Source organism: Pongo abelii, chromosome 8 (assembly GCF_028885655.2).
Source record: "Pongo abelii isolate AG06213 chromosome 8, NHGRI_mPonAbe1-v2.0_pri, whole genome shotgun sequence".
Lineage (NCBI taxonomy): Eukaryota > Metazoa > Chordata > Mammalia > Primates > Hominidae > Pongo > Pongo abelii.
This window is the reverse complement of record NC_071993.2, coordinates 11,947,402-11,973,214: the sequence shown is the minus strand read 5'-3', so window position 1 is coordinate 11,973,214 and position 25,813 is coordinate 11,947,402. Positions and strand designations below refer to the sequence as shown.

At 45.0% G+C, this 25,813-nt stretch overlaps 1 protein-coding gene across 1 annotated transcript in view; it reads right to left on the bottom strand.

The window, feature by feature from the left end:
* The window catches only part of PROSER2 (proline and serine rich 2), a 60,424-nt gene extending 34,825 nt beyond the window's left edge, over positions 1-25,599 (bottom strand). Inside the window, exon 1 of the mRNA XM_002820525.6 lies at positions 25,464-25,599. The gene's annotated coding sequence lies outside the window, so the exon portion shown is untranslated. The remainder of the gene's footprint in view (positions 1-25,463) is intronic.
* Positions 25,600-25,813: the final 214 nt, after the last annotated feature.

The window sequence follows — 25,813 nt, the reverse complement described above, 5'->3', positions numbered from 1 at the left end:
ATTACAGGTGCCCGCCACCATGCCTGGCTAATTTTTGGATTTTTTTTTTTTTTTTTTGAGATGAAGTCTCACTCTGTTGCCCAGGCTGGAGTGCAGTGGCATGATCTCGGCTCACTGCAACCTCCACCTCCCAGGTTCAAGCGATCCTCCTGCCTCAGCTTCTTGAGTGGCTGGGATTACAGGTGTGCGCCACCACGCCCAGCTAATTTTTGTCTTTTTAGTACAGACGGGGTTTCACCATGTTGGCCAGGATGGTCTTGATCTCTTGACCTTGTGATCCGCCCACCTCGGCCTCCCAAAGTGCTGGGATTAAAGGCGTGAGCCACCACACCTGGCTCGTTAAACAAACTCTTGAAACACCACTTCAACGTCACCCACTCCTATGGGCATTCCTAACAGAAAAAAGAATCAACAAAGATGTGGAAATGTAAGCCTGTTTGAAAAATGGCGAGTGCTCAGGATAAAGCAGTGAACTCAGCTCAAGCACAAGATACAATACGGTTGCAAAACAGGTAGAGAGGTGCAAACTGGGGGGATGAGGTCAGCTGGACCTCAGTAAAAGCAGCTTTGATTTCTGAACTTTGCCGACAGGTAGGGGGGTACCAAGGGAGGTTTACGCCCCGCAGAGGGACAGGACCCACTTACAGTTTAGAAAGATGACTCTGGCCATGGTCTGAAGGGTGGGCAGAACCAGGAGAAGGCCCTGAAAGCAGTGAGGCTAACTGAACACCACACATTTGGCTTAAAAAAGAATGAGGCGGCCCCTCCATCTCCATGACATTCTGTGAGTGGAAAAAAGCAAGGGAAAGAACAGAGTGGGGGGCCAGACACGGTGGCTCATGCCTGTAACCCCTGCACTTTGGGAGGCCAAGGTGGGTGGATCACCTGAGGTCAGGAGTTCGAGACCGGCCTGGCCAACATGGCGAAACCCCATCTCTACTAAAAATACAAAATTTAGCCAGGCGTGGTGGCAGGTGCCTGTAATTCCAGCTACTTGGGAGGCTGAGGCAGGAGAATTGCTTGAACCCAGGAGGCAAAGGTTGCAGTGAGCCGAGATCGTGCCACTGCACTCCAGCCTGGTCGGCAGAGTGAGACTCTGTCTCAAAATACAAAACAAACAAACAAACAAAAACAAAAAAACAAACCAGAGTGGGGCACACTCCCACTTTGACAGGGAAACAAAATATACGTGTGAATGGTTTTATGCGCAAACAACCTCTGAAAAGATACACAAGGAAAATGACCATGGCTGACTCTGGGAAGAGAAATGGGTGAAGACGAGAATGGAGGGACACGCACTCTTACCAAATGATCTCCTTATCTTTGGAATGCTGCACATCTTAACTATTCAACAGATTATTTAAGAGGTAATAAAAACCGTTATCAAGTTATTTTATCAGTTCACAAAAGAGACGATGAAGATGTGAAAGCTGCAGTGGCTGTCAGGTAAGAAGAGAAAAGCTGTGAGATCAAAGAGAAAGAATCCACGCAGTTTTAGTGGCTGACGTAAGGGAAGAGAACATCTCAACAGTGAGAGAAGTAACAGAAGCCACAGAAATTCACAACAGAATAAGGGCTGGGCGCGGTGGCTCACGCCTGTAATCCCAGCACTTTGGGAGGCCGAGGTGGGCGGATCACTTGAGGTCAGGAGTTTGAGACCAGCCTGGCCAACATAGTGAAACCCTATCTCTACTAAAAACACAAAAAATTAGCCAGGCATGGTGGCAGGCACCTGTAATCCCAGCTACTCGGGAGACTGAGGCAGGAGAATCGCCTGAACATGGGAGGTGGAGGTTGCAGTGAGCAGAGATTGCGCCACTGCACTCCAGCCTGGGTGACAGAGCGAGACTCCGTCTCAAAACAACAACAACAAAACAAAACAAAACAGAATAAGGACTAAAAACCAGCCACTGACTCCATCAACTAAGGTGACCTTGTGAAGGCGGGTTAGAAATCACTGCAGTGGGCTGTGCCGGGAACAGCAATCCTGGAAGCAGATGGTTAGTGGTTTTTGAATTTGGGGTGAAAAGGGAAAAGAGAGATGAGGCAATAGCTGTAGAGGAAAATGGGGTTGAAGAAAAGCATTTTGGATTCATATATATATACACATATTTATGGTTTTTTTTTTTCCTTTAAGAATAGGAGACACTTGAGCCTAGTCATGAGCTACGGGAAAAAGTTGGGGAAAAGAGAAGGTAAAACCCTGGACAGGCTGGGAGTGGTGGCTCACGCCTGTAACCCCAACACTTTGGGAGGCCGAGGTGGGAGGATTGCTTCAGGCCAGGAGTTCGAGACCAGCCCGGGCAACATAGAGATGCCCCCCGACCCCACCCCAACTCTACCAAAAATAGGAAAATCAGCCAGGCGTGGTGGTGCGTGCCTGTAGTCTCGTGAGGTGGGTGGATGGCTCGAGCCCAGGAATCTGAGGCTGCAGTGAGCTATGATTATACAACTGCACTCCGGCCTGCGTGACAGAGCTGGCCATCTCTAAAACAAACAAACAAAAACCAAACCAAATCCCAGAAACTTTCCTCTCTGGCAGTTAGACAGACTCCATGGCCTGGCCGGCGTGTTCAAAGCTGTTTCAGTGCTGGATGAAATATAAAACACCTGTGACTCCCCGCTTCCAGCGACAGGCAGGAGGAAATGCTATCATCCTAAACAATAACCAGAGTAATGTGAAAAACAACCAAATACAACTTTTTACGAAGAAAAAATTGATAACAATGAAAAAACTCGACAGATGGGGTAAACAGAAGATCAAATATAGCTAGAGAGAGAATGACAGAAAGAAAAATGATCTGAAGAAACCTATCATTTGTCCAGATTGTAGCACAGAGAGATGTGAAAACCAATCAGAGGTTAAGAGACCCAGCACAGGTTGAGAAGGTTTACGTCTATGTCTAAGGTTTGTGTTTAACTGGAGTTTCTCAGAGGGGAGGAGAGCTGATGTGGCAGAAGTAATGTTCAAGGCCGGGCGTGGTGGCTCACACCTGTAATCCCAGCACTTTGGGAGGCCGAGGCAGGTGAATCACTTGAGGTCAGGAGTTCGAGACCAGCCTGGCCAACATGGTAAAACCCCGTCTCTACTAAAAATACAAAAATGAGCCGGGCATGGTGGGGCACGCCTGTAATCTCAGCTACTTGGGAGATTGAGGCAGGAGGGTCGCTTGAACCCGGGAGGTGGAGGATGCAGTGAGCCGAGATCGTGCCACTGCACTCCAGCCTGGGCAAACGAGTGAGACTCCATCTCCAAAATGAATGAATTAATTAATGAATGAAGTAATGTTTAAGGAGACAATGGCTGAGCGTGTTTCACAATGGATGAAAGATACTAGGTGGTATAGCTTCAGTCTGAGGGTCCCCCCACCAGAACCATTCTCCATCTTTCTCTAGCCTCACACTCTGCCTCAGGAGCAGGAATATATCAGATGGGCACCCTTGCTGTGGGGCTGCTGGTTGAGTCCAGCCAATGAGACCCCGGCACAAAAGGCAGGCTGCCAGCTCCCTGCAGGCTGGTGGGTCTTGCCGAGGACCCCAACCTCTGCCCTTCCTCTCAGCTCCCTCCCCAGGTTCCACGGCTCCCTCCCTTTCCCCCAGGGCCTAGGGGTGCTAACAGCTACCGAGTGTTGCTGTCCTCTAGGTACCGAACCATCCTCTGTTGCTTTCCCTAACCCTGCCTATATTTTTTGTAAATAATCTATTTATTAAACTTTCCTCGATTATTCATTTTTGTGTGTATCCTCTATATCCTGCTTACAGATAAAGACATCAAGTCACAGACAGAGCAATTCTGATGAATCCCAAACAGAATAAAAATTTTAAATGTACTATTAGACAATCAAAATGAAACCACAGAACACTGAAAACAAGAAAAAGTTATAAGCAGCTACAAATCTTGAAAGCAGCCTCAAAACCTTAGTTAAAAGGCTGTGGGCAAACAAGGTGCTCCGAGGCTCCGCTGGTGGGAGTGTAAACTGGCATAACCCCTCTGGGGGCAACCGCATAGTATCTATCAAAATGTAAAATATATTCCCACGCACCCAGCAATTCCATTTGGGGAAATTTATCCTACCGAGAAATTGCACACACGCACAGGGACATATGTATCAGGTTGGTGCAAAAGTAATCAGGTTTTTTTCCATTATTTTCAATGGCAAAAGTCGTGATTACTTTTGCACCAACCTTATAATGTTATTCACTGTAGGATTGTCTGAAATAACAAAAATCCCCAAAATAACCTAAGTGTCTAACATAAGGGGCTGGTTAAATAGAGTACATCCATGTAACTGAATACTAATCAGCTGTATAAAGAATGAGGAAGGCTGGGAGTGGTGGCTTATGCCTGTAATCCCAGCACTTTGGGAGGCCAAGGTGGATGGATCACTTGAGGTCAGGAGTTTGAGACCAGTCTGGCCAACATGGTGAAACTCTGTCTCTGGTAAAAACACAAGTATTAGCCGGGCATGGTGGCTCATGCCTGTAATCACAGCTACTCAAGAGGCTAGGGTGGGACGATCGCTTGAACCCAGGAGGCAGAGGTTGCAGTGAGCTGAGATCGTGCCACTGCACTGCAGCCTGGGTGACAGAGTGAGACTCCATCTCAAAAATAAAAAAGAATGAGGAAGCTCTCCATGGACTGATGACTAAAGATCTCTGGGTATATTACTGAGCAAAAAAATGCAAAGTCTAGGACTATATATAAAATACGATGCATTGTGTAAAACCGAGAGATTACAGATTAAGAATGTCTATTTGTATTTGTTATTACATGCATAAGAAACTTTGGAAGGATATACAAGTCAAGAACAATTGTTGGGTGTGAGGGGTAGAAGTGAGTTGAGGACAAGAGTTAAATGTAGTTTTTAGAAATATAATTACCTTTTCTTTTTTAACCATATGAATGTATTACCTTTTGAAAAGCTTAAAGATACTGTAAAAATATTCAAAGTGGCTGGGTGCAGTGGCTCATACCTGTAATCCTAGTGCTTTGGGAGGCTGAGGTGGGAGCATTTCTTGAGATTGGGAGTTCAAGACCAGCCTGGGCAACATAGTGAGACCTTATCTCTATAAGCAATTTAAAAAATAGCCAGGCACAGCAGTGCACGCCTATAGTCCTAGCTGCTGGGGAGGCTGCAGTGGGAGGATCACTTGAGCCCAGGAGTTGGAGGTGGCAGTGAGCTGTGATCATGCCACTGGACTCCAGCCTGGGGGGCAGGGCAAAGACCCTGTCTCAATCAATCAAATGCACTCAAAGAAAAGACAGATTATTTTCAAAGAAGTGATAATTAGACTGACTTCTTGAAACAGCAACAATGGAAACAATCACATTGAGAAGAAAAAAACCCCTCAACCTAAATCTATATGTACTATAAAAATATTCTTTTTTTGAGATGGAGTTTCGCTCTGTCGCCCAGGCTGGAGTGCAGTGGCACGATCTTGGCTCACTGCAACCTCTGCCTCCCAGGTTCAAGTGATTCCCCTGCCTCGGCCTCCCAAGTAGCTGGGATTGCAGGAGCCCACCACCGCGGCGGGCTAATTTTTTTTTTTTTTTTTTGAGACAAGAGTCTCGCTCTGTTGCCTAGACTGGAACACAGTGGTGCGATCTCGGCTCACTGAAACCTCTGCCTCCCAGGTTCAAGCAGTTCTCCTGCCTCAGCCTCTCGAGTAGCTGGGACTATTGGCGCGTGCCACCACGCCCAGCTAATTTTTGTATCTTCAGTAGGGACGGGGTTTCACCATGTTGGCCAGGATAGTCTCGATCTCCTGACCTCATGACCTGCCCGCCTTGGCCTCTCAAAGTGCTGGGATTACAGGCGTGAGCCACCGCGCCTGACCTTTTTTTGTATTTTTAGTAGAGATGGGGTTTCACCATGTTGGCCAGGCTGGTCTTGAACTCCTGACCTCAGGTGATCCGCCTGCCTCCGCCTCCCAAAGTGCTGGGATTACAGGCGTGTGCCACTGCACCTGGCCTATAAAAATATTCTTTCAAGAACAATGGCAAGGCTGGGCGTGGTGGCTTGCGCCTGTAATCCCAGCACTTTGGGAGGCCGAGGTGGGTGGATCACGAGGTCATGAGATCGAGACCATCCTGGCTAACACGGTGAAACCCCATCTATACTAAAAATACAAAAAATTAGCCAGGTGTGGTGGCGGGCACCTGTAATCCCAGCTACTCGGGAGGCTGAGGCAGGAGAATGGCATAAACCCAGGAGGAGGAACTTGCAGTGAGCCGAGATCGTGCCACAGCACTCCAGCCTGGGCGACAGAGCAAGACTCCATCTCAAACAACAAAAAAAAGAACAATGGCAAAATAGTATAGAAAATGCAAATTTCTAGGAGTTCTGTTTCATCTGAAACCAAGACAGGCTGAAAAATACACACATTCACACACATATATGTACATGTATATATACATATATTTGGGAAAAACTGCTAAAGATTATAACTGCTGAAAACCTGTACCGCAGATTAAAAAAAGTCTCTGGAAAAAAAGACCAAGGGAAAATGTTATAAATTTCTATATAAATAAAAACAGAGCGAGTCTGCTACCAATAGAGCACAGTTTTAAAAAGGCTCTATTTCAGGGAGGAAAGATTTGGACTAAAAATGCGAGTAAATGTAAACAAACACTGAGTATATCAAACAGTCTTGTTTTCTACTACAAGGCAGAGCTGAAACACGCCACAGTGACAGCACACACATGGGAGGGAGGGGATTTGAGTTTTGGAGGAAGTTAAAATGTTGACCAACTTTAAAACTGTATAAGCGTTCATGTTAAAATTTCTAGAGAAACCACTAAAAAAAACCCCAGAATATTTACCATCTAAATTAGAGGAGGGGATAAATGAAAGATTAAAAAAAAAATCATTCCAAAAGAAGGCAAGGACAAAAGACAAAACAGAAGAGGACAAATAAAAAGCACAAATTATGATAAAAATCTAAATATTTGCATAATTACATTTAATGGAAAATGATCCAGTTAAAAGAAAAACATTGTCACACAGGATTTTTTTTTTTTTTTTGAGACTGAGTTTTACTCTGTAACCAGGCTGGATTGCAGTGGCGCGATCTCAGCTCACTGCAACCTCCACCTCCCGGGTTCAAGCGATTCTCTTGCCTTAGCCTCCTAAGTAGCTGGGACTACAGGCTCATGTCACCACACCCGGCAAATTTTTTGTATTTTAGTAGAGATGGGGTTCCACATGTTGCCCAGGCTGGTCTCAAACTCCTGAGCTCAGGCAATCCGTCTGCCTCGGCCTCCCAAAGTGCCAGGAAGCTGGCCTTTCGCACACCTTTCTTGGCAACTGATGTATCAAGCATGAGAATATAGAAGACTTAATATAATGGGAAGTTTGATCTCATCAACACTTACAACACATTATATGCAACAGCTTCACAATACACATTCTTTCAGACTCATACAGAATACATAGGAGAACTGATGACATGGGGCCAGAAAGCAAGTCTCAGCAAATTTTAAGAGACGGGTATCAAATATACATTTGTTTATTACAAAGCAATTAAATTAGAAATCAATAGACTAAGGGTAACTGGAAGAACCCATGTGTGTAGGCACTAGGAATTTATACTTCTAAATAACTCTCAGAAACAATATTGGGAATTGAGAAATACTCATAAGTAAACAACAGAAACGCTACCTATCGAGACCTGTGGGATGCAGCTGAAACATCACTGAAATGCCTGTGACATTAGGCAAGAAGGCTGAAATTTAATGAACCAAGCATCTAACTTAAGTTAGGAAAAACCCAAAAGAATAAACACAAAATCAACAAGAAAAAGAACATGAAATTAAATAGAAAAACATACAGTAGAGAAAAATAAAACAAAAAATTGGTTTTTGAAAATATTAATAAAATTGACAAACTTTCAACAGAACTGAGGGAAAAAAATAGATGAACAATATCAGAATAAAAAGTGGGGACATAACTGTAGGTGCCATGGATGTTGAAAAGGTTTTTATGAACAATTTTATGCTAGTAAATTTGAAAGCATGGACGAAATGGACAAGTTCCTGGAAGAATATCTCGTTAAAGCTTATTCAAGAATAAAATAAAAAATCTGAAGTCTTATAACCACTAATGAAAATGAATCGGCAGATAAAAATCTTTCAATAGTGAAAAGCAGGTGAGAAAGTTTTGCTGTAGAGTTCTACCAAACATTCAAGGAACAAATAACTCCAACCTTACACAAACTTTTCCAGAGAAGAGAAAAAGAAGCAGCAACCCCCACCATCATTCATATATATATATATATATATATATATATATTTTTTTTTTTTTTTTTTTTTTTTTTTTTTTGAGACAGTCTCACTCTGACGCCCAGGCTGGAGTGCAACGGTGTAATCTTGGCTCACTGTAACCTCCACCTCCCTGGTTTAAGCAATTCTCCTGCCTCACCCTCCCAAGTAGCTGGGATTACAGGCGTGAGCCACCGCGCCCAGCTAATTTTGGTATTTTTAGTAGAGACAGGGTTTCGCCATGTTGGCCAGTCTGGTCTCGAACCCCTGACCTCAGGGTGATCCACCCACCTTGGCCTCCCAAAAGTGCTGGGATTACAGGCATGAGCCACCGCACCCGGCCCCCACTATCTAATTTTGAGGCTACTAAAACCTTGACACCAAAACCCAAAGAATATATGAGAAAGGAAAAATGACAAGCCAGTCATTTAAGAATGCAGATGCAAAAAGTCCCAAATAAAATTATTAGTAACCTGGGTCTATAAACCAAATAATGATAAAGAAGAGTTAATCCCAAGATTGTAAGGTTGGCATAACATTAATTTTCCAATGTGATGTAGCACATTAACAGGTTAAATGAGAAAAGCCATTCAATCATCTCAATAGATGATGAAAGAAGCATTTGAGAAACTTAAAATTATGCAGAAATGTTTTTAAAACTTCACAAATAAGGAGGATTTTTTTTTGTTAACTAAATAAGAGTTTTTTTTTTTAATGACAACAAATGAGGACGGGCGTGGTGGCTCACACCTATAATCCCAGCACTTTGGGAGGCCAAGGCAGGAGGATCACCTGAGGTCAGGCTTTTGAAACCAGCCCGGCAAACATGGCGAAACCCCATCTTTACTAAAAATACAAAAATTAGTCAGGGGTGGAGGAATGTACCTGTAGTCCCAGCTACTTGGGAGGCTGAGGCAGGAGAATCGCTTGAGACTGGGAGGCTGAGGTTGCAGTGAGCTAAGATCGTGGCCACTGCACTCCAGCCTGGGTGACAGAGCTAGACCTTGTCTCAAAAATAAATAAATAAATAAATAAAATGAAAAAAAAAAATAAATGACAGCAAACACCACACTTACTGGAAAATATTAAAAACCATTCCTATTTTCACCACTGCTATTCCATATTGTATTTTAAGTCTTTTTTTTTTTGAGACAGAGTCTCACTGTGTTGCCCAGGCTGGAGTGCAGTGGTATGATCTCAGCTCACTGCAACCTCTGCCGCCCAGGTTCAAGCGATTCTCCTGCCTCAGCCTCCTGAGTAGTTGGGATTACAGGTGCCCCCTACCACACCTAGCTAATTTTTGTGTTTTTAGTAGAGACGGGGTTTCTCCATGTTGCCCAGGCTGGTCTTGAACTCCTGACCTTATGATCCACCCACCTTGGCCTCTCAAAATGCTGGGAGTACAGGCGTGAGCCACTGCGCCCGGCCAAGGAGTTACTATAAAGTAGCAGTAAGTAAAACACAAGGCACTGGTACTAGGATAGACAGCAGTGAAACAGATTGGAAAGTTTTATTTCTATCCAACAGAAATCATTTGATATAAATTGCAAGTATTTTTTTTTAATTTGTAATATGACCTAAAGAATTTATTTTTATGTAGTTGAATTTATCAATCTTTTTGTTTATAGCTTGTGTTTTTGCAAATTTAGGCCTTTCCTACTCTAAGAATATAGAATATACCTCTCAAATTTCTACTAGCATTTTTATGGTTCCACTTTTCATATTTAAATATCTGATCTGCCTTGGATTTACGTTAGTGTAATGTGTGGAATAGATTTACGTTAGTGTAATGTGTGGAATAGAGACCTGTTCCCTGCCCTCAAGCCAAGAAGGTTACCTGACAGCTCAAGTGCCAAGAACTGAAGGACCCATCTTTTACCACTGTTTTGAAATACTAATGTTATTTGTACTAAATGTTTATATATTTTTGGTTCTATTTCTGAATTTCCTATTTTGCTCTATTAATCTTTCTATTCATTAGGACTCAAAAAATACAAGTTATAAGGTGAAAATTTCAATGCATCTGTCTACATAAAAATTAGGGACACCATAGACATATTAAGAGAAAAGCTGCCAGCTCATAGAAGATATGTACTATGTCTAACACGTATAAGGAATTGATAGCTAGAATATAAGAAAACCTTCTAAACTAATAAGAAACTCAGAAAAAAATAATGAACAAGGAATATGATTAGACAGTGTACAAACGAGGAAACCAGATGATTACGAAGTACGAGACAGATGTTCAACCTCACTAGTGAACAAAAAAAGTGTAAGCTAAAACTACTACATTATTTCATACGTACTGGAGTGGCAAAAATTAGACAAAAAATAACAAGTGTCAGCAAGAATGTGGGTCAACCTTTGTGAACCTGCTGGGAGTGAATTCACACGACCTTTCTGTAGGGCAACTGGGCAGTACTTAGAGAAACTAAGTGTGTCCTACGAGCCACACATTCCGCTGCTCAGCCTTCACTCCAGGGGAGATGTCTACTAGGAACATACGGAAACACGTGCCGGGATGGGTATACGGTGTTGCTTGCTGTTGAGAACAGTTGGTGGCAGTCCAGGTTTTTCGCCTACCATGAACTTTCTATAAGTAGAAACGTGGTAAATGCTTACTACGGAATACTGCACATCAGTTAGATCAGCTGGATGAGGCCATGCACAGACCTTCAAAGCATTCAATGAAAAGTCAGAGTTAGATTCTTAGCGCAATTCTATTCATGTACATTCAAAACCCAGCACTGTATTTTACATGCATAGCCAGGCTCGAATGCCACTGGTGAGTCTGGGGGGTGAGTGTGTGTTGGGGGCATGACCTGATTGTTCTAAAATAGACACCCGCCCACCTCACTCACCGGAGGGCACCTGAGTCTGGCTGCTACCAACACAGAAAAGGAAGGTTTCCTGGAGGTTAAAGAAATGATTTATCAGGTCATTTCAGCACCTTGGAGCCTTTGAAAGACCCAGTATGTCAGGAGATGATACAGGCAGATAAGTTATGATTTAATGAGGGAAGAAAAGACAGGCACCACCTAGAAACCCTGGGGCAATTCAGGAGGGAAGTCCAAAGACCGCAAGGGTGTAGTAACAAGAAGAGGAAAAACCCCGAAGGTAACCTTTTCTAGCATCACAGTTCAGCTCAAAACTAACCAGGGAACGGTTAACCCAATGCACTTTACTGAAGAATCTAAGCTGGAACAAATAATATGAAGTTTCTCACATTCTACTATTAGGTTTTGCACCGAGTAAATGTGGAGGAAGGAAATCGTGTCTTATAAGACTTGGATTCCCTACAGACAGCTTCAACCAAATCACAAGGTAATTACTGTCTTTGGTAGTTCTGGATGTGAATGGAAAAATTATTCCCCTTAACCAAGTGATGTAGAACCAATCTTGCTTAGCATGTCTATGTTACATTTTAAAAAGAGAGCTGTCCCAACTCATTGCCATTGCAAACACTTCACAAAAACAGGTCCAGGCTGGGTCTGAAGACTCAACCCCATGTACCTATATTGCTGCAGTTCTCCCTTATCTGAGGGGGTATGTTCCAAGACCCTCAGTGGATGCTTGAAACTGCAGACAGCACGGATCCCAACCTGTCTGCCAGCAATCGGAGCTTGTTTGTGTTCATATCTTCTACCTACAAATGTCACTAAGCACTTGTCACACAGTGGCCATAACTTGTACAGTAGGAAGTGTGACAGCAAAACTAATATAAATTTCTTTTTCCTTCTTCACACCTTCACAGACAGAAGATAATTTTTTCTTACAGTAGGTTTTAGCGACCTCAGCATTTGATTTTTTTTCTTTTCTAAGTTAAGAACTTTCACACCTTTTCACTTAAAGGAAGAACTTGGTAGCTTCTCTTCAGCATATACCAATTACCAGCCAGCATCATGCCTCTTCTGCTTCAAGGCCATTATTACATAAAAGTGACTTGAACATAAGCACTGTCACATAGACAGCTGATCTGAGAACTGAGTTGGCTACTAAGTGATGGGCAGGTGGGGACTCCGGGCGAAGGAGGATTCGCACGCAGGAGGCAATGGATCGGAACGACGCATTTCATCCCACTACTCAGAATGGTGCACAATTTAAAACTTATGAAGGATTTATTTCTGGAATTTTCCACTGCATATTTCTGGACCACGGTTGACTGCAAGTAACCGAAACTATGGAAGGCAAAACCGTGTGTAAGAGAGGACTTCGGTATAGGTTTATAGACTCTCCTACCTTGTCCAGACACCCACTATTAACCAGCACTTTGAAGATACAGTCAAGACAAGCACAGCTGAGCTGGGAAAGAGGTAGAAATGAGCTTCTAAAAGACATCCCCCTTCCTGTGTCAGGATACACAGTAGGGCAGAGGTCAATGAGCATACTTACGTACTACAGCAGGGTCAAAGTGCACACTTACACCCTAGGAAGGGCCGGCGTGCACACCATGAATTTTGTGAAGATTTGTTCCAAAATATAGAATAAACATATCTTAGGAAAGAAACTGTCTTTAAAGCTACATCCTGGCCAGGCGCGGTGGCTCACGCCTGTAATCCCAGCACTTTGGGAGGCCGAGGTGGGAGGATCACCTGAGGTCAGGAGATCAAGACCAGCCTGGCTAACAATGGTGAAACCCCATCTCTACCAAAAATGCAAAAATTAGCCGGGTGTGGTGGTATGCACCTGTAATCCCAACTACTTGGGAAGCTGAGATGGGAGAATCGCTTGAACCTGGAAGGTGGAGGCTGCAGTGAGCGGAGATCACACCACTGCACACCAGCCTGGCCAACAGAGTGAGACTCTGTCTCAAAAAAATAAACAAAAAAAATTAGCCGGGCATAGTGGTGGACGCCTGTAATCCCAGCTACTTGGGAGACTGAGGCAGGAGGATCGCTTGAACCCAGAAGGCAGAGGTTGCAGTGAGCCAAGATTGTGCCACTGCACTGCAGCCTGGGCGACAGAGCGAGACTCTGTCTCTAGATAAATAAATAAATAAATAAAGCCATATCCCCCAAAAATCCCTATATGGTGACTTAACAGCCAAGCCCTTTTCAAAAAGCTGTGTTTTCCTTGATCTTCAAGAGCACCGTGAATGAGAGCGTTTCATAGTGGGAACTCTTTCTGAATCACCCCGCTCATTACCATGAGTGGGCTTCTTCATATGGGCAAGCGGTGGGTGAAAATAAAGATCAGTAAACACAAAACAGCCATTGTTGGCCCTAATGCTAGTGGATCTTGACAACATTCATCCATGTGAACAGGCATCAGTGTCTTCTATATGACAGGCACTTTGCTTTGATTTTACTCAAACGAAGAAGAGAGTCTTGCTTTTTCATAGTTTCTATCTGGTTCTGTGTTACTTCCTATTTTTATGTAATTGTGTATTAACAAAAATGAGTTTTATAATAGGAAATGTACTGGAAAAGGAAGCAATGAATGATGTCAAGACTCTTGCATAGTTTTTTAAACTCAATTCATAAATTAAAGAAAACTGAGTCCACACATTCTTTGTTTTCTATTATTCAACTTAGGGCTTTAAAAAACAAAAACTCTTAGACTAAATTAACCATTTCCTTTTTACTCTAAAAATAATTTACAGACTACTTTCGTAAAAATAGGATTTTACCCTAGTTATCGTGACACAGCCGAGAGCTCTGAGCACACGCCCGGTTCCTTCTCTACATTCACACACCAAGCCCAATGTCCACGTCATCCCTGTCCCTGCCGCACCAAAGTTGCACATTCAGACACAAATGCACAGAGCTTACCTCAGACAGCGGTAAGAGGAGCTGGGGCTCCTAGAGCGTTTTCTTCCTCCAAGATCAAAAGAAACCAACACTCATATCACACCCACGTGTAAACTACCAGATACTTCAATAACTAACATTTTTCTTTTTCTTTTTCTTTTTTTTAGACAGATTCTCACTCTGTCGCCCAGGCTGGAGTGCAGTGGCACCATCTCAGCTCACTGCAACTTCTGCCTCCTGGGTTCAAATGATTCTCCTAGCCTCCCAAGTAGCTAGGATTACAGGCACCTGCCACCACGCCTAGCTAATTTTTGTATTTTTAGTAGAGACAGGGTTTCACCAGGTTGGCCAGGCTTGTCTCGAACTCCTGACCTCAGGTGATCCACCAGCCTTGGCCTCCCAAAGTGCTGGGATTACAGGCGTGAGCCACCACGCCCTGCCAGGTGGCTGAGTTTTCATTTTCCTCATCTGTACTGCCAAGGAGCCGATCTGTAAGAACACGAGGCTTTAAAAAGTGTCTCTCTAGAATCTGGCCTAGCCTTGTCTCTTCCACCTCCCTTTCCACAGTTTGAACCAGGTCTCCTATGAAAGTTCTACTCATGACCAGGCGCGGTGGCTCACGCCTGTAATCCCAGCACTTTGGGAGGCCGAGGTAGGTGAGTCACGAGGTCAAGAGATCAAGATCATTCTGGCTAACATGGTGAAACCCCGTCTTTACTAAAAATACAAAAATTAGCTGGGTGTGGTGGCGAGTGCCTGTAATCCTAGCTATATGGGAACGTGAAGCAGGAGAATCGCTTGAACCCGAGAAGCAGAGGTTGCAGTGAGCTGAGTTGCACCACTGCACTCCAACCTGGGCGACAGAGTGAGACTCTGTCTCAAAAAAAAGAAAGAAAGAAAGAAAGAGCTACTCACTTGGGAACCCCTTCCCACTGCCTCCCTGCTACCCTCCTCCCAGGCTTCAAAGCTTAGCTCAAAAACTCTACCGAACACGGTCAAGCCTTCGTGACTCCCTCATCACTGGCCTCCCCGCCAGACTCCCGTGCCTGCTGTTGATACCCACTGCTTGCTCACTCTATGTGCCATTTTTCCCACTTGGATACAATTGATCCCATAAGGTTTCTGCATGTAATTCTTATTTTCCTCCATTAGATGATAAACTCCTCGTAAGTAAAGCTCTTTTCTTGTTTTTTGAGATGGAGCCTCACTCTTGTCACCCAGGCTGGAGTGCAATGGTGCAATCTCGGCTCACTGCAACCTCCGCCTCCTGGGTTCAAACGATTCTCCTGCCTCAGCCTCCAGGGTAACCGGGATTATAGGCACCAGCCACCACACCCAGCTAATTTCTGTATTTTGAGTAGAGATACGGTTTCACCACGTTGGCCAGGCTGGTCTCAAACTCTTGACCTCAGGTGATCTACCCGTCTTGGCCTTCCAAAGTGCTGGGATTACAGGAGTGAGCCACCACACCCAGCTGGCAAAGCTTTTTAATTAAAAAAAATTGTTTGGAGATGGGGTCTCACTACATCACCCAGGCTGGCCTGGACCACCTGGGCTCAAACAATCCTCCTGCCTCAGCCTCCTAAATTGGGACTACAAGTGTGAGCCACTGCACCCAGCAAAGACAAAAAAAAAAAAAAAGCCACAACATTTTGTATAATACTTGTCACAAAATACAGACTTAATCACTATTTGTTACTTAACCAAAATTCATATTTAAAAACTCTAAAACCAGCCGGGTGCAGTGGCTCATGCCTGTAATCCCAGCATTTTGGGAGGCTGAGGTGGGTGGATCACTTGAGGTCAGGAGTTTGAGACCAGCCTGGCCAACAAGGTGAAATGCTGTCTCTACCAAAAAATACAAAAATTAGCCGGGCATGGTGGCGTGTGCCTGTAATCCCAGCTACTCGGGAGGCTGCGGTGGGAGAATTGCTTGAACTTGGGAGGTGGAGGATGCCCTAAGCAAAGACTGAGCCACTGCACTCTAGCCTGGGTGACAGAGTGACACCCTGTCTCAAAAACAAAACTCTAAAACCATCTTAATTAAAAAAAAGATAGAGCACCCTAAAAACAGACCTTGGATCTAAAAGAAAAGCTTAAATACTTGAGTAGTTTCAAACATGTTAACATCAGTGTGGTTATTATCCCTCCCTCTCCACCATATTTATAGATCAAGTCCTTCCAGTTTAGGAGAAATTAATCTCATCCAATTTATGCATTTAAATCGGGAAATGGGGTGGTTGAGGGGAGTGACTTTAAACACAGCAGTAGAAAGGATGCTTAACCCAGCTTCATAAATAACGATGTATTAAAAAGTTGACACCAATAAACATTACACACACTAACCCAGTAACGCCTCCCAATATTAACAGGTAATCCATATCAGTATGAATGTGTATGCATCTACAAGTGTAATCCATGACCAAAATTAATCTTAAAAATGGGCCTCCACAGAAATACAGAGGCTGCAGTAAAATAAATATGAAGCATATGAAGCAACTACTCTTTAGTCTGCACTATTTCTCAATTTCAAGAAAAAAACCTTGGAAAGAAAAGAATGCTTCCAAAAATTCTCCCTAAGCAAACTAGGACTATATCCCAGCACTGAAGATCAAAGAAAGATCCAGGTGGAAGTTGGCTGCTGGGAGTGTGGGCAGTTTTGTTCTGGAGTTTTGAAACGTCGATGCGGTCACGGTTTAGCACCCTTTTCCTATGATTCTGCTTTTCCTCCAAATTGGGATTTCCCTTACTTCTGAAATGCCTTACGTAAGAACTCAGAACCTTAAACACAGATTTTAAAAAGCTAGTAATTCTACTTCCTGGAAGAATGATCACGCTTTCACTTATTTTTTTAATTTTAAATTTAATTTTTTTAAAATAAAAAGCACTTTCTGAACAATGTACGAAAACAAGGTTGATTTCAAACTGTCTCTGTTGTGAATAGTTTCAGCTGTGTTAAAAGGAGCAGTGATTTACTCCCAGCCACACATCACATGGAAGTAATTGATTCGCCCACACTTAAAGCAAACAAGTTCACCAGGTCGCCTTACCTAGAAAGGCTGGGTTAACAGGCCCTGAGGGAAGAAGTTTCCTACTGTCGGTTCGCCATCACTGAAAAAGATACCAAACCAGATTTTCCTAAAGTAAAATCTCACCCGAAAACAATCTTGACCAGACATCTGATTGGGTCCTAGTAACAAAAACGAATGACCCAGAAGGAAGGCGAGGGAAGTCAAACAGAGCAGAGTCTAGCCTAGCTGGGGGAGCAGTTCTAACTGATGCAATGTTTGCAAACCGGTATCAATCTCCGAGGTTTTGGAAAATAATGAAAATTGAAAAAAGAAATGTTTGTGAAGAGAGACACTGTGCATTTTTTACTCAGCTCTTTTTTGAAAAACGGACAGTTGGTATGTCTATTACATTTCTGGATTCCTGAGCAAATTATTTATGGATAGAAGAAAATTCCAGTCATTCTGCTTTTGTGAAACAAGTTTGTATGCTTTGTCTTTATTTGCTTAGCAAATATTAGTGAGCACCCAATATGTGCTTCCCTAATGAGATAAATGTAGTACTTCTTGCTAGGAAGGAATTATTACACCTTATTGTTTTATAGGGTTCTACAGTGTTCCCCCAACACCCCCACCCCAAGAAGCTCAAAATTCTTGGCTGAATTTTTAATCCATGCTCCCAGTGAAAAGAAAGCTGGCTTAGATCATATTCATTTAGCACTGTATTTATAACACCTGATTAGACTGGCAGCCGTGGTCTGATTTACATATCTTATCTCAAGTTGAACAGATTTAAATCCACACCAGGGTGGAACAAGCTCACACAAGACCTCCTGCTGGGAATCCAAAGCATGAAACTTTTAACCTCATCTTCCACCAGTCTCTTTGCGAGCCGGATGATGGATGATGTCAGTAAGGTAAGGCCAGTAACCACCTCCTCCCTGGGGAGGAGCTAGAGGCTGCTTCTCCTCCTGCTCTTCCTATACCTCTGGGGAACCTGCTAGCAAATTCCTCAAGTCAATCCAAGCCTGTGGGCACAAAGGCATTACCCAGTTTTAATAGGGCAGAAAGAAAGCAGGGGTTTTTAGCACATTTTTAAGCAACGGGGACCACCAAATGTTTGTTGAAAAAACTGGAAGACTCCAACTAACAGTTTCCATGTTACTATTTTCAGAAGTCCAAGGAATGCCTATCAACCTCTCTCAGAGAAATCAGGACACCTTTAAGTAGCTCAAGGGTGGAGTCGGCTACGGAAAACAGAATGGAGATTTCTCAGGGACTAAACCTAGAACTACCACAGGACCCAGCAATCTCACTACTGGTTATCTACCTACAGGGAGAGAAATCATTACATAAAAAGACACCTGCGCTTGCACCTTTACCGCGGCGTTGTTCACAGTAACCATCACGGAATCAATCTAGGCGTCCATCGAGAGACAACAGGATAAAGAAAATGTGGTATATAAACACCACGGACGACTACTCAGCCATAAAAATGAATGCAAGCATGTCTTTTGCAGCAACAAGGATGGAACTGAAGGCATTATCCTAAGTGAAAGTCAAACTCTAACTCTGAAAGTCAAACACTGCATGTTCTCACAAGTGGGAACTAAACAATGGGTCCACATAAATGCACAGAGTGCAATAAGAGACATGGGAGAGACTCCAAAAGGCGGGAAGGTCCATGGAGAGGGGAGAGGAGGGCTGAAAAACTGCCTATTGTGGCTGGCACAGTGGCTTACACCTGTAATCCCAGCACTTTGGGAGGCTGAGGTAGGTGAATCACTTGAGCTCAGGAGTTCGAGACCAGCATGGCCAACATGGCAAAACCCCGTCTCTACTAAAATGCAAAAATTAGCCAGGCATGGGGGCACATGCCTGTAGTCCCAGATACTCCGGAGGCTGAGATGGAAGAATTGCTTGAGCCCAGGAGGTGGAGGCTGCAGTGAGCCAAGATCACGCCACTGCACTCCAGCCTGGGTGACAGAGCGAGACTCGGTCTAAAAAAAAAACAAAAAAATCAGAAGTAAAGAAAAAAAGAAAATTAACAGAGCAGACTCACCTCATGTACATTTTAGTGCCATCTCATTCTTAAAGTGATACTGCTGGCATTAGCAGGAGCTCATGCAACAAATTCATTGGTTACCCGGTGTAGATGGAGGAAAATTTGTGGCATATGTAGAAACTACGGTACAGTGCCTCTAAGTCAGTTCGGCAAGTCTGATAGAACTGGTTCCAGCTTTCTACTCTAGCACAATACTTTTTTTTTTTTTTTTTTTTTTTGAGACAGTCTCACTCTGTCTTACAGGCTAGAATGCAGTGGCACAATCACAGTTCACTGTAGCCTCAACCTCCTGGGCTCAAGCATCTCCTGCCTCAGCATCCTGAGTAGCTGAGTCTACAGGTACACACTACCACACCTGGCTAATTTTTTAATTTTTTGTAGATGGGGTCTCCCTATGTTTTCCAGACTGGTCTCAAACTCCTGGGTTCAAGCAATCCTCCCACCTGGGCCTCCCAAAGTGTTGGGATTACAGGCCTGATCTAGCATGCCCGGGTATGTAATACTTTTAAAAAAACTTTTTTTTGTACCTAAAATTCAATTCGACAATTGACATCCCCAGGTGTCTTCCCCTTGTTCATACCATGTTATATCTTCCTTTTTCTATGCTGCCTTCCTCAGTCCCTAACATCCTGTTCAACTTCAAGTTAATCCCTCCATATGTAAATGTCTACTTCACAGGAGAGCTGGGAAACAAGATCTGCCACTGCAACATACTCAGAAACCTTCACTGGTCCATGCCCCCGACTGGAAGGCTAACCCATTGCAGCGTAATAACTGACTCCTCAATTCTGCCATGTTGGCCTAAACTTTCCCTGACGCTGCCCTTGTTGGCCCAGCTCAAATGATTCTCCAGCTGGTGTTCTGACACCCCTGACAGAAAGACTGTCTGTCCTCTGCTCCCAAAACACCTGTGGGTCTCTGTTATCAATTCACATTGGACACTGAATGTCTCCTTTACCCAAGCAAAGCTTCATGGGAGCAGGGCCCACACTGCCTTAGTCACCTCCATATTCCCAGCATGTTAGGAACTCAAATCTTCACTACAACTCTTTAAACTCTCGGCATCTTTCTTTCTTTCTTCCTTCCTTCCTTTCTTTCTTTTCCTTCCTTCCTTTCCTTCTTTCCTTCCTTCCTTCCTTTCTTTTCCTTCCTTCCTTTCCTTCTTTCCTTCCTTCCTTCCTTCCTTTCTTTCTTTCTTTCGGAGACAGAGTCTCGCTCTGTCCTCTAGGTTGGAGTGTAGTGGCGTGATCTCAGCTCACTACAACCTTCGCCTCCCGAGTTCAAGCGATTCTCCTGCCTCAGCCTCCCGAGTAGCTGGGATTACAGGCATGCACCACCATGCCAAGCTAATTTTTTGTATTTTTAGTAGAGATGGGGTTTCACCATGTTGGCCACGGTGGTCTCAAACTCCTGACCTCAGGTGATCTGCCTGCCTTGGCCTCCCATAGCGCTGGGATTATAGGTGTGAGCCCCCGTGCCCGGCCAAAATGCTCTGAATATTTATAGAAAATACCAATTGCACTATTTTTGGAGGCAGCAATGGACCCAACTCACCTGTTTATAGTCTAGTACAAAACAGTATAGACATTTTTTTTTCACACAGAGAGTTCCTTTAAGTAATATGTACAAACTAAATGGTTTGAAATATCCCCAGAATCAGGTTTGTAAGGGAAAGCTATAGTGAAACTCCAGTTTCAAGGTCTGAGAAGTCATTCAGTCTTACCCCAAATTTTATAGACCAGGAAACCAAGCTCCAGAAGGGTGAAGGGTGAACCCTGAGGCCACACAGCTAAAACCTGACGCAGATCCCTTAAATTCCAGGGCAGTACCGTTCTTTTTCCCGATGTGCCCATTAACCTAATTTAAAAAAAAATAGAATGTAATCTGTGTACATCACAAAGAGACATATATCAAAAAGAGAAGGTGGCTCTTGCCTGTAATCCCAGCACTTTCAGGGGCTAAGGTCGGGGGATTGCTTGAACCCAGGGGTTCAAGACCATCCTGTGCAACACTGCGAGACCCATCGCTATCAAAAATACAAAAATTAGCCAGGCATGGTGGCACGCACCTGTAGTCCCAGCTACTCTGGAGGCTGAGGGGGGAGGATCATCTGAGCCTGGGAGGTCGAGGCTGCAGTGAGCTATGATTGTGCCACTGCACTCCAGGTGACACAGTGAGACCATGTCTCAAAAAAAAAAAAAAAAAAAATGAGGACTTCCATGTTTGTATGCCCAATGACCTGCCCAACAGCTTGGCACATTGTACGTGGTCAATCCATAAATACCGTACTGCCAGATGAACTGATCAATACCTCCAAGAACTACAACAGGCAGAAGATTAAAAATGACAAAGCACAAGTCAGACAACTGGCTTCTGAGGAGAAGAAGCAGCAGCCTAAAAGAGAAAGCAGGAAAAAACCCACAACAGAATGAAGCTTTAGGAAGGAACCAAAATATACAAACCAAGCCCTATACAAATAACTGTACTTACCCACATGCAAAATTTCACGATATGAAAGCTAACACAAAAAGAGAATTAAGTTCTCAGCAGACATTTCTCTAAAGAAGATGTGGCCAACAAGCATCTGAAGAGATGTCCAGCATCGAAGTCATTCGAGAACTGCATCAAAACCACCATGAGATACTACTTCATACCCACTAGGAGGACCAGAATTTCTTTCTTTTTTTTTTTGTAAAGGAAGGCCAAGCATGGTGGCTCATGCCTGTAATCCCAGCATTTTGGAAGGCAGATGTGGGAAGATGGCTTGAACCCAGGAGTTTGAGACCAGCCTGGGTAACATGGCAAAACCCAGTCTCTACAAAAACCACAAAAACACAGCTGGACGTGGTGGCATGTGCCTGTGGTCCTAGCTACCCTGGAAGCTGAGGTGGGAGGATCACTTGAGCCTGGAAGGTTGAGGCTGCAGTGAGCTGAGATCGTGCCACTGCACTCCAGCCTGGGCAACAGAGTGAAACCCTATGTCAGAGAAAAAAAAGGCCAAGTGCAGTGGCTCATACCTATAATCCCAGCACCTTGGGAGGCCGAGGCGGGCAGATCACGAGGTCAGGAGATCAAGACCATCCTGGCTAACACAGTGAAACCCCGACTCTACTAAAAATACAAAAAATTAGCCGCGCGTGGTGGTGGGCACCTGTGGTCCCAGCTACTCAGGAGGATGAGGCAGAAGAGTGGTGTGAACACAGGAGGCGGAGCTTGCAGTGAGCCAAGATCACACCACTGCACTCCAGCCTGGGTGACAGAGCGAGACTCCATCTCAAATAAATAAATAAATAAATAAATAAAAAGGCGGGGGAAAATAACAAGTGGTTGACAAGGATGTCGAGAAACTAGAACCCTCACACGTTGCTAGTGGGAACACAAAATGGTACAGCTGCGATAGAAAACAGCTGGCAGCTCCTCAGCAAGTTAATCACAGAATTACCATATGACCTGGGAATTCTACTTTCAGGTACAGACCCAAAAGAATTGACAACAGGTGTTCAAACAAAAACTTATACGCGACGGTTCACAGCAGTACCATTCACAATAGCCAAAAGGTGGAAACAACCCAAAGTCATTCATCTGATGAATGGGTAAATACAGTGCGATCTGTCCACACAATAGAACATTATTCGGCCATAAAAAGGAGGGAAGCAATGATACACGCCGCAACACGCACGGACCTTGAAAAACATTGTGATAAGTCAAAGACGCCAGACACAAGAGGCCACAGATTTTAAGATTCCATCTGTATAAACATCCAGAAGGGGCAAGTCTACCGAGACAGAAGGAGATCAGTGGCTGCCAGAGGTTGGGAGAGGGGAATGGGAATCATCTACTTAATGGGTTTCCTTTTGGAGTGATGAAAAAGTTCTGGAACTTGATAGTGGTGATGATTGCATAACACTGGGAATGGAATGTACTTAATGCCACTGATTTGTGCACTTTAAAGTGGTAAATTTTATGTTCTATGTATTTGACTATAATAAAAAAGATAAACAGCATCAAGTCTTCACAGTGCTACAGTCTCTGGCAATACCTACTCCGAAGAGACACGTTCACGAACAGCTCTCCCATCCCTGTCCGACAAGGCAGAATGCTCACCCCATACAGTCCTTCCCTGCCAATCCTGAATGCACAGATTAGAAACCCAGCACCAACTTTCCTAAAATACTCTTAGGTTTCGAGATGAATGCTGCCAGTCTAGAAAGGGGACAAGGGCATTAAGGAGAGCAGCAGCTTCACTGTGGGTTCCGCAGACAGGCTGTTGATGCCACTGGCTGGACATAACCCGTGCAGAGGGCAGTGCCTCCATGAACACAGGCTTTCCTATGGTGGCCAGGAGACCCCTCAGAGTGGAGCGGGGATGGCTGCAGTCAATCAGGGGCGGAGTTGCAAGGCCCTCTTCTTAGAGCACACAGGCACCTAGGAAGCAAGCTACCAAGTGCAAAGCAAAGTGAAACGCAACGATGGCCTTCACCATCAAAGGAAAGAGCTCAGGTTCTGGGATGCTCCTAGGATTCGCCTGGCACCTTCCGAATGGCCTCTGTGCCACTGGCAGCTGTCCCACGACACTGCAGATAAGATGCACTTGAACTTCTAGTTCTAGAGGCTCCCCTGTTCTCAGCTCTGCTCTACCTAGGCCCTTCCTCTCTCCCGCTTCAGGTTTCCAGGCTCCACTCCTGGAGTTATCTGAGATGATCTTCCAAATCAACACACAGTGCCAACTCTGGGCGCCTTGGGTGTCTAAGAACTTTGGAACCAAGGCCAGGTATCTCTTCAGCTGCCGATGAAGGCTTGCTTGATCTGGTTTTAATCAGTTTGGGCCATGTGGCTGTTATCTAGAAATGACTATGCTGGATGACCAGTCACTGCTCTGTGCGCTGTAGGTGGTCAGTCTACAAATATTCCTGAATGAATTAATGGGCAACTCCCCCACCCCCAGCAACCACAGATTCAAACACGCTCAGACCTTCCTAAAAGCATCGCTCCTCTTTCCAGCCTTCGCTCCACTATCACTCTAATTTTGGATTTCTGATTTCTAGTAATGGAGAAAATGTGTTACTTTTAAATCATCAGCATCTAAAATTTTCAAAGAAAGCTCATTTGAAGTGCAGTTACCAAGGAATATAATCCAGTCGCTTTAACATGGCTATTACTAGTCTGGACAAGAAAACACACAAGATTCCATACATACGCTGTCAACTTTGGCAAGAAAGATTTTAGACAACTTCCATCCTTCCCACCCAATCCCAAGTCAATAGGGCATTTGTTTGTATTTCCACATTGGCTTCATGAACGAAAATACCTCCTCCACCTAGAAAAACAATCAGTAACATTCAGACACGGAACTTGGAGGGCAAACTTTTTAGTCCATGCTGGGGCACTTTTATGTAGTGTTTTTAAAAAATAATGTAAAAGGTATTTTTAATAAAGTTTTCTCCTATGAGTATTTCCCTCAAGTTTCCACGTATGCCTGGTTTGGTCTTTCGATACCTTTCAGAAATACCGATTTTTAAAAAATGTTCTCCATTAAAATTGTAGCCAGAAAGAAACTTCTTCCTACAGATCTGAACGTTTTACTCTGTTTAGGGTGGAAAAACACACACACACTCATTTTCCTTCACTCACTTTAACTTTTCTGCTTTGCACGCACTAGGTTCTGGTAAAGAGTTAAAAGTTTTCTGAGGTTAGTTCCTGCGGTTAAGGAAAAAAAAAATACACCAAACAACTAGATGCTTAAATTTAGACTCCGTAAAACAATACTGGGAAACTTTCAAAGCCTTGGAGAAATACTGGAGTTTAATTTACTGCCTTTTGTTCAATTTCATCACACGGGCCACATTTTCTCCTTTATTTTAGTCCCTCCCGCCGCGCTGGGCTGGGCAGACCCTGCACATCCCCGCGTGATTCCAGGACCTGGGGGCCCGGGTGGAACAGGTGGCTCCGCCCGCCGTGTCGGACCCGCACCCTCTCCCCGAGGCCGCATGGCGTCCCACGGCGCAAAGGACAGGGGTCCCGGGTTGGGGGACGGACGGCGGGGACAGCGGGGACGCTCTCCGCCCAAGGCTGGGAAACCCGCCTCCACCCCTGCGCCCCCAGGATAGCCCCAAACTCGGAACCCAGCGCGCTCCCCGCCGCGCCCCGACTCCGAGGTCCCCGAGGAGACAGCGACGCCCCGGGATCGGGGGTCGGGCACCCGGTGGCCTCTGCGGCGGCGCCGGGCTCCCCTAGTCAGAGAGAGGTGCGCGCAAGGCAGGGTCCGGCGCCCCCTCTCTGCCCGACCCGCCGGCGTCCCAGCCAGACCCCAGCGCCGCCACCGCCGCCAGGACGCCCTCCCGTCGCTCCAGCCCTGCCCGGAGTCCTAGGGCCGCACTCACCTCGCAGGAGACCCCTATCCCGGGACTCAAGTGTCCGCGGCGCCAGCGACCCGGAGCCCTCACGCCGCCGCCCGTCCGGCGCAGACCGTCCCGGGCCGCCCCGCCGCGCGCTCTCCCCGTGCGCGCCCACCCGCGCGCGCTCCACCGCCGCCGCGCGCTCGCGCCGCCGGGACTCGCAATCCTCAGGCACGCACTGAGCGCGCCCGCGGCGCTTAAAGGGCCAGGCCCCGCCGCGCTGGGAGACCTCGCGGCCGCCTCCCGGGGGCCCTCGGTCAAGGTGTGAAGTTCGAGTTGGGGGACATCACCGTGAAAATCCCCAACCCCATCGCCGAGCGACCTACGCGGAGAAA